Below are 10,039 nucleotides of genomic sequence, written 5' to 3' on the forward strand. Positions count from 1 at the left end.
GCGTTAGCAATGCAAGTGATTATTTTGTGGTGGTGGTTTTAAATAGTCGTGCTTGTGGTGGTGTCATGGAGGTAGCTATGGAGAAAGTAATGGGGGTGTAAAAAATGAAAGCGGTTGTGATAGTGATGGTAAAGATGTTGGCGATAGAGTAGTTTGCGTTGGGGTTTTGGAGGTTGCTGTAGAAGAGGTTGTGGTGGTGCAGGAGATGAAGGTGGTGCTGGTGTTGGTGGTGGTGGCAGTGGCGGTGGTGAAGATAATGTCTTTAGTGAGGCAGCAGTGTGTTTTAACTGAATTATCTTTGTTTTCCGACACCCAGGAATAACTCGCCAACGCCAGGACAGGTGAGCCACAGGTACACAGAGGCAGACAAACAAGCTACCACTCCGTGTTTGCGTATTAAGACGAAGTAAAAACAAGAATCTCTGAAGGAAGAGTTCTAGGAGATTACCAACCTAAGAAGACAACAACTACTTATGATTTTTTTTATATATAGTCAATTTTTAGTGTTTTATATATGGTCCCTTTTGAGTGTTTTATATATGGCCCCTTTTGAGTGTTTTATATATGGTCCCTTTTGAGTGTTTTATATATGGTCCCTTTTGAGTGTTTTATATATGGTCCCTTTTGAGTGTTTTATATATGGTCCCTTTTGAGTGTTTTATATATGGTCCCTTTTGAGTGTTTTATATATGGTCCCTTCGAGTGTTTTATATATGGTCCCTTTTGAGTGTTTTATATATTGTCCCTTTTGAGTGTTTTATATATGGTCCCTTTTGAGTGTTTTATATATGGTCCCTTTTGAGTGTTTTATATATGGTCCCTTTTGAGTGTTTTATATATGGTCCCTTTTGAGTGTTTTATATATGGTCCCTTTTGAGTGTTTTATATATGGTCCCTTTTGAGTGTTTTATATATGGTCCCTTCGAGTGTTTTATATATGGTCCCTTTTGAGTGTTTTATATATGGTCCCTTCGAGTGTTTTAAATATGGTCCCTTTTGAGTGTTTTATATATGGTCCCTTTTGAGTGTTTTATATATGGTCCCTTTTGATTGTTTTAAATATGGTCCCTTCGAGTGTTTTATATATGGTCCCTTTTGATTGTTTTAAATATGGTCCCTTCGAGTGTTTTATATATGGTCCCTTTTGAGTGTTTTATATATGGTCCCTTATGATTGTGTTATATATGGTCCCTTTTGAGTGTTTTATATATGGTCCCTTATGATTGTGTTATATATGGTCCCTTTTGAGTGTTTTATATATGGTCCCTTATGATTGTGTTATATATGGTCCCTTTTGAGTGTTTTATATATGGTCCCTTCGAGTGTTTTATATATGGTCCCTTTTGAGTGTTTTATATATGGTCCCTTTTGAGTGTTTTATATATGGTCCCTTTTGAGTGTTTTATATATGGTCCCTTTTGAGTGTTTTATATATGGTCCCTTTTGAGTGTTTTATATATGGTCCCTTTTGAGTGTTTTATATATGGTCCCTTTTGAGTGTTTTATATATGGTCCCTTTTGAGTGTTTTATATATGGTCCCTTTTGATTGTTTTATATATAGTCCCTTTTGAGTGTTTTATATATGGTCCCTTTTGAGTGTTTTATATATGGTCCCTTTTGAGTGTTTTATATATGGTCCCTTTTGATTGTGTTATATAGGGTCCCTTTTGATTGTGTTATATATGGTCCCTTTAGATTGTTTTATATATGGTCCCTTCCGATGACGTTAAAATGCATGTTCATCCTGTGGTAACATCTTTAACCTTCAACCTGTTTCGCGTAACAACGTAAAGTGGATAATCTCGTCATTAACGTTGTAGTAATCATTACGTTAATTAAGGTAGTGTATGTGAGTGTAATATTAATCCGCTATGGCTGAAACTATACCAGGAAAACGTGTTACAGCACCACCTAAATGAGATTAGATTCATATGCTATTGCAGTGTCATTTCAGAGCCATATCCTGCCTGTAACCATTCCTACAACCTGTAACACACCTAAATTCTATGACCATGACCTATACTGAGCCCCAGTGGTTTGCCTCCATCAGTCATAAGAACGATGGGATAAATGGGATCCTTTTTTCATGTTATTGAAGTGTTGTCATTATAGGGGAACCGTTAACTACCCATAATCATACATATTAATCTACCTGAATAGTATAATCATACCCATTCTCCGCCCCAGTGGTCAACTTCCATCAGCCGTAGAAACTATTGCCCTTCTTCGTACACAGCATCAACACTATGATCAACACAAAGGTCAGAATCCCATCGAACTACCCAGCGTCTGACCCTTTCAAGAACGAGACGAAGCAGCGCCGCGAGGAAGCGATAGCGGAGGACGGGGACGGGAGCGCGGCACACACATACATATAAACACTTTTACTCCCGCCGTTTCCTTCCAATTCTAGCAGCAACACACGTACGGATCCTGGTAACGCTAACATTAGCGATTTTAGTGGCGGCTCAAGTGCCTTTTGACATTGCTTCGTTGTTCTGGCGGGCCGTAACTTGTGGCACTACCGGTCCTGTTAGCGTGGAGCGGCACTCTAGGGGGGGTGCCACGAAAGGGTGCCTCTGGACCATCTGTGCGGCACGTTTTATGGCACCAGCCTCGGCGGGCCTTTTAGTACTGGGCGGCTGTTTCCGGGCTCGTTGTGGGGCGTTTGGAAGGGTGTGGAGGCGAGAAGGCGATGGCAGGTTAATTAAGGAAGAGGTATGGGTACGAACACACACACACACACACACACACACATGTACACCCCCCCCTCCCCCCCTGCACGGTTGCCCAGAAGTTAAGTAAATAAATAAACGTCTCTCGTCCGTCCTTCCGCGTTCAGTATGGTTAAAATCTGCTGGTAACAAGAACGCTCGGGAAATATTTTAAAAGGTTTGAGATATCACTTTCACGAGGCAAGACTGACCAAGATCTTTCTCTCCTTCTCTCCTCGGCTGCTTTCGGTCTTTCTTCCCTTCTTCAGTATCTTCGTTTTCTCCTGACTTGTCTCCTTTCTTATTCTTTCTTTCCCTACGATCTTGTTTCTTCTTCTTGTCTCCTTTCTCCTTTCTTCTTTTTTTCTTCCCTCCTATTTTGTCTTCTTTTTTCTTCTCTATTTCCCTCCTATTTTGTTTCCTTTCTTTTTCTTTCTCTCCGATCTTCTCTCTTTTTCTATCTTTCCCTCCCATTTTGTTTCCTTTCTTCGTTTGTCTTTCCTTCCAATCATGTCTTCTTTCTTTTTTCTTTCCCTCCTATATTTTCTCCCTTCTATTTTCACAGTCCTGCTTCTCTTGTCTCCTTTCTTCTTCATTCTTTCCTCTTTTTTTTTTTTAACTCTAATATTGTCTCCTTTTTTTTATATCTTTCCTTCCAATCTTGTTTCCTTTCCTCTCCTATCTTTCCCTCCTATCTTTCCCTCCTATCTTCTCTCCTTATTTCTTTCCCTCCGATCTCGTCTCCTTTCTTCTCCTATCTTTTCTCCTTCCCTTCTCTAGTTTCTTCTTTTATTTTCACTTCCAAACGTATTAAGGGAACATCATCGCCTGGAAGAAGCGGTTTGCAAGGATACGTAAGAAATTTAGTTGCAAAGAACGACGTAAATGAGCAGAGTTTGTGCCTGTATGTGTGCCTGTGTGTGTGTGTGTGTGTGTGTGTGTGTGTGTGTGTGTGTGTGTGTGTGTGTGTGTGTGTGTGTGTGTTTGCTTTTCCTCGCCCTGTGCAGCTCGCCTCTCGCTGGTCAATTGCATCTTTCATGTCTTTCAAAAGTTTCAAAGTTCGGGTCATGAAAATAAAACACCCTCATCTTGGAGCTCCACATGGCGAAGGAGGAGGAGGAGTAGGAGGGAAGAAGAAGAAGGAAGTAGAAGAAAACAAGGAAACAAGAAAAGAAGGCGGAGGCGGAGAAGGAAGAAGCAGAAGAGAGAAAAATAAAAGGAAAATAAGGTTGAGGAGGAGAAAGAAGAAGCAGAAAAAAATAAAGAAATAGGAGAAAAAAGAAGGAGGACAAAGGAAAGAGAAGCAGAAGAAAATAAAGAAATAGAAAGAAAAATGAGGAGGAAAAAGAAAAAAGAAGCAGAATAAAATAAAGAAACAGAAGAAAAGAAGGCGGAGAAGGAAGCAAAATCAGAAAAAAAGAAAAAAAGAAAAAAATAATAGAAGGAAAGAAGTAAAAGCAGAAGAAAATAAGGAGGCGGAGAAGGAAGAAGCAATAGAAAAGAAGAAAAAGAAGAGGAAGACAAGAAGCGAGAGACGAGCAGAAAGAGAAAAAGGAAAAGAAACGAAAGGCTGAATACTGAATAGATATGAAGTCTAACAGGAAGAAGACAAAGAGGGCAAGAAAGAGAACAGAAGAACCATAAAAAAGACAAAACCAAGACAGAAAACAGAAAAAAAAACTCAGCTGCACGGAACTCATAACGAAAAAAAGAATAAAACAACAATAAGTGAGAAAATAAGGTCCATATTCCCAAACATTTCGTAGTTTGCACACCCACATCAATAAGGCTCTCGTAGAAGTTGTATTAGTATTTCAATCGGTATTTTTGGAGCCTAGTGATAGTTTAACAAGGCTTCTGCACTATGAACATTAAGGTAACCCTGACCCCATTTTCCTTAATTTTAGAGTAGCTCCCCTTAAATCTCCACCCCGGCAACCCTAACCCCATTTTCTTTCAGTATCTCTTCCATTAAACCATTGTTCTTCTCTCTAATAACATCCCCGGACTTAAAACAAAATCCTAACCCTTATTTGTTTATCTCAAGAATAAGATAATGTATATGTTTTCATTTTAAGGCAACCCCCCCTTAAAACAAACTCATGAGAATTCGATTAATCTCCTTTTGTGGCCTTTGAAAATATTTGTTGTGAGTGCCGAGAGCGACCGAGGATACGGGCCTAAGATACACTCCGGTAGGCGGCGCTGACCTCACATTTCCATAACAAGGTAAAGGGGAGGCGTGGGTGTGAATTTACAGCTTGACGGTAACGGAGGAGTCGATGGGAAGTGAACTTTACATAACCCAACATCGAAAATCTGTCCAGTGAGAAGAGTTACCGCTCCCTCTCTCTCCCCTTCTCTTCTCTTCTGCCTCTCCCTTCTGTTCCACCTCGTCTTCCTTCTCCTTCTTTGATTCTACCGTTTTCTTCGCCTTCTTCACCCATTTTCATTTTCTTCCACCTACTCTCATTCTTCCACATCTATTCTGTCTTACACTTGTCCATTTCCTTTTCCTCTTCCTCCTCTTCCTCCTTCCTCCTCTATTCCGTCTCACACTTCTCCATTTCCTTTTCCGCCTCCTTTTCCTATTCCTCTCCTTCTTCTTCCACCTCACACTTTACCATTTCCTCTTCCTCCCCCTCCTCTTCTTCAATTCCGTCTCATACTTCTCCATTTAATTTTCCTCTTCCTCCTCTTCCTCTTTTCCTTCTATACCGTCTTCCATTCCTCCCCCCCTTTCATTTCATTTTCCTACTCCTCCTCCTGTTTGTTATTCCTCCTTTCCCGCATTTTTTTTCTTTTTGATTCTCTGTGTCATCGTGTTCTTTGTTGATACTGTATACGATGTTGTTAATTGTTGTTGTTGTTGTTGTTGTTGTTGTTGTTGTTGTTGTTGTTGTTGTCCATTCATTCCCTCAAACATATGTAGATACATTGTTTGTTTATAGAGTGCGTATGTGAACGAGTGAGTGAGTTATTTAGGGAGTGAGTGAGGGAGCGAGTGTATGAGTGAGTGATGCATTGAGAGAGTTGGTAAAAGGGAAATGGAGAGAGAATTAATTAGCGGTGAAAAAAAAACTGACAATCCTTCACGTAAAATCTAACTGACAACAACAAAAAAAAAAACAACAAAACAAACATAACAAGCAAACACCGAGGTAAAAAGAACAATATTTCCACTATTATTATTTATTTTTATTCTCCTCACAGTAGGACGCGGGAGCTTAATAATCCTATTACTCTCAAACTCTCCCGGCCAGAAAACAGAGAGTGTGCACTTGTATTTTTTCTCCAGCTCTGCGGCATTTTTTAGATAAACATCAAAGTACCCGTAGCAACTGTCGTTATTATATAAATTTCAACAATAAGAGTATCGCATTTTAACTCACGAAACAAGATAAAAAACAACTGAGTAAACTGAATATCCGATTTGATAAAGACTTTTAGAAGAGTCTGCAAAAAAGGATTTAAAATTATTCCGGCATACAAACAAAAAACTAACACCGGCACTCAGAGTTCAAGTTATTTCTAAAATCGTACATATTTACAAAGATATAACATAAATCCGTCAAATCTGAAGGCACTGTAATGAATCACATGAAAAGAAAACAAATACTAAATTCTATCTAATATTCCGGTTAAAGAGAAGGCGAGAGGAAGGTAGGAACGAAGAAAGGAAGGAGAGGAAAAGGAAAGGATTATAGAAAGCATTGACTCTACAGCAGAAGTGGAACAACAACAAGAAAGAAAGATTAAAGAGGATAACCAAAAATATGTCCGAAAAAGAAGAAATAAAAAGGATAAAGAAAAAGAATACATAGATAGAAAACGTACGAGAAAGAGTGACAATGGGATAAGGCGTAAGGAGAAGACAACGAACAAGTAGAAAAGGAAGAAGGCATAAGCAGGAAGACAAGGTTAAAGAGGGAGGGAACAGAAAGAAGACAACGAGAGAGAAACGGAGCAGGAGTACAAGAAGAGGAAGGGAGTTAAGAGGAAAGGACGTAAAGAGGAAGAGTACAAGGGGACTGCTCAAGGGCACAAAAAAAAGGAAACAATAATAAAAAAAAGCCCGCTACTTGCTGCTCCTAAAAAGAATCCAAGGAGGTGGCCGAAAGAGAGGTCAATTTCGGAAGGAGAGGTGTCCAGAAGTAGGCCGAATATGAAGAAAAATAAAAGAGAGGAGGAGAAGGAAAAGAGAGGAGGGGGAGGAAGAAGAGAGAGCGAAGTAGAGGAGGAAGAAGAGAAGGACAAGAAGAAGCAGTATCCTCATCACGGCTTAGTGGCTTACTCACACACCTCCCGCATGAGATAAGGACACAAGCACCTTCAGAAGCGGGTCTTTGTCTCTGTCCCCGCCACGCCGACACACCCTCCGTCTCCCCAAACTACCTGGAGGAGGGACGGAGGGGAGGGGAGAAGGGAGAGACGAGAAGGGGAAGGAATGGAAGGAGGGATAAAATTGGTGTCGGGAAATAGACTTAAAATTGATGCAACTTTTCACGCTATTTTTTTTCTTTTTTTTAGTTTGTGTGAGTTAAGTGATATGGTCTGTTATGTGTTACCGTGTGTGTGTGTGTGTGTGTGTGTGTGTGTGTGTGTGTGTGTGTGTGTGTAATTATAAAGGTGTATCTGTTCTCTCACTCTCTTTCTCTCTATCTCATTTCCTCGTTCCCGTCATCTCTCCCTATCTATTAGTCTTATTCCTCGCTCTCCTCTCTTCTCTCCCTCTCTTTCTTTCTGTCTAACTATCCCTCCCATTCCCTCCTTTATCTATTTTATTATCTACCTCTCTCCCTCTCATTCTCTCGCTCCCTTCTCCTCTCTCTCTCCCTTCCGTTCATCAATCAAGGCAAAAATCATCCCATCAAACATTTGCAGGCAGGGTGCAGTGATGCCAAGGCGGGCGAGGAGCCAACGTGGAATTCGCATCAGTTAAAGATTGTCCATAACTTGTGCAGCGCTGGGGAGGGGAGGAAGGACGGAGGCAGGGAGGGAGAGAGGGAGGTTGGGAGAGGGAGGGGAAGGAAGGGAGGGAAAGAGGGAGGAGGAGGAAGGGAGGAGGAAAGAAAGAAAGAAAGAAAAAAGAAAGAAAGAAAGAAAGAAAGAAAAAGAGAAAGAGAAATAAATAAAGAAAATTAAGAGGGAAAGAAAAAAAAAGAAAGAAAGAATACGAATGAAAGAATAAGAAAGAAAAAAGAAAGAAAAGAAAGGACAGGTAGGATAGATAAATCGAGAGACTATAGATACAACTGAAATATTTATTAATACTCTTTTTGGGACATTTTCATATATGCATTTGTTGGAAACTTTTACTTCATTGCTTTTTTTATCTTTGCCTTTTACTTTAAAATCTAGAAGAAAATGACGAGGAGCGATATTAAAGCTATCGGCTAATTGGCTTCAGGTGAAAGAATTGTATCGCTCAAAATTGTTTCTCTCTCTCTCTCTCTCTCTCTCTCTCTCTCTCTCTCTCTCTCTCTCTCTCTCTCTCTCTTCTTTCTTTCTCAATGTTTTCTTTCTTTCTTTCTTTCTTCCTCCCTCCCTCCCCCTCTCCCTCTCTACTTCCTTCCATTTCCCTCTACTTCCCTTCCTCCATGCTTCCTTATTCACTCCTTCCCTCCTTCTCCCTCTCACTTATTTTTACATCTTTTTTTCCTTCGTCCTCCTTGGATCATCCTCTTCCATCTCGATATGCAGAAGTTCGGCAGAAATGAAGTTTGCACTGAAGTTTAATTAATCGAAAGTAAGTCTCGACCTGGGAAGAAAAAGAAATGGCAATACACGAGAGAGAGAGAGAGAGAGAGAGAGAGAGAGAGAGAGAGAGAGAGAGAGAGAGAGAGAGAGAGAGAGAGAGAGAGAGAGAGAGAGAGAGAGAGAGAGAGAGAGCGCGGAGGGAATGAAGATAAGAAGTATATGAGAGAGGAGGAGGAAGGAAGGAAGGGAGGGAGGGAGGGAGGGTGAATAAGAGAGAAAGTAAAAAGTTTGGCATTGATAAGCAGTGTTTTCAAAATTTAAGACACACACACACACACACACACACACACACACACAAAGAGGCAAGACTCACATACATACATCAGCCCGAGATAACATTACTCAACCTCCCTAGACTCACTTAAACCTGCCAGACACGAACTGAAGGAAAAGAAAATGCGAAACTAAAACAACGAGAATAAATGAATAAATAAAAACACCAACAATAAGGGTAAGCAAGTTGAATGAAAGAGGAAAAAATGAAGGATGTAGTAAATAAGAAGACAAGAAAATACATTAAAGAAACTAAAATAATGAGAACAAAGAAAGAAATAGACACGAACAATGAAGAAAAAGTAAATTATAGGAAAGAGGACAAAATGAAGGATGTAGTAAATAAGCAGACGGGAAAATACACTTAGAAACTAACATAATGAGAACAAACAAAGAAATAGACGCGAACAATGAAGAAAAAGTAAATTAAAGAAAAAAGAAAAAAAAATGAAGGATGTAGTAAATTAACAGACAAGAAAATACACTAAAAAACAGAAAAAAGACAAGACCAATGAAGAAAAAGTAAAATGAAGGAAACAAGAAAGTGAAAAAAATCATGTAGTAAATAAACACACAAGAAAATACACAATCAACCTGGATAATTAATTTCAAAACTGTACATGAAAGCTAAAATAATCTCTCACATCTATATTTCTCCAAAATGGGCATTAAAAACTCTAGGGACCGTAAAACCGACTTTCAACGCTACTCAAAAATTATGCCTCGCTTGTTTCTTCCACGGTGTGCTTTGGAAAGGAGTGAGCGGGAAGCCAATTTTAGAGGATTTGGTTGTGGTTAAAGAAATGGACAAACAGGAGAGAGAGAGAGAGAGAGAGAGAGAGAGAGAGAGAGAGAGAGAGAGAGAGAGAGAGAGAGAGAGAGAGAGAGAGAGAGAGAGAGAGAGAGAGAGAGAGAGAGAGAGAGAGAGAGAGAGAGAGAGAGAGAGAGAGAGAGAGAGAGAGACAACAAAACACAAAGAAGGTGAAAAGGTCAAAGCTGTTAATTTACCGAACAATACCAGGGCAGATAGATAGATAGATAGATAGATGGATGTAGGGTGGGATAGATAGTTTTAGATAGATTAATAAATAAGCTGAAAGATGATCAGAAAGATGAAGAAATAGATTTAGAGAAAGATATTAGAAACACCATTGCGTACATTGGTAATAAATAATGAGTATGTAAACAAACACATAAATCACTGGTGTTTATCTCAGAAGCAAAGGTAAACACGATGAGCAAACAGTCACACGCCGCGGGTCTGTTCACGGCGCCCACACACAACACACAG

Source organism: Eriocheir sinensis, chromosome 48 (genome assembly GCF_024679095.1).
Source record: "Eriocheir sinensis breed Jianghai 21 chromosome 48, ASM2467909v1, whole genome shotgun sequence".
NCBI lineage: Eukaryota > Metazoa > Arthropoda > Malacostraca > Decapoda > Varunidae > Eriocheir > Eriocheir sinensis.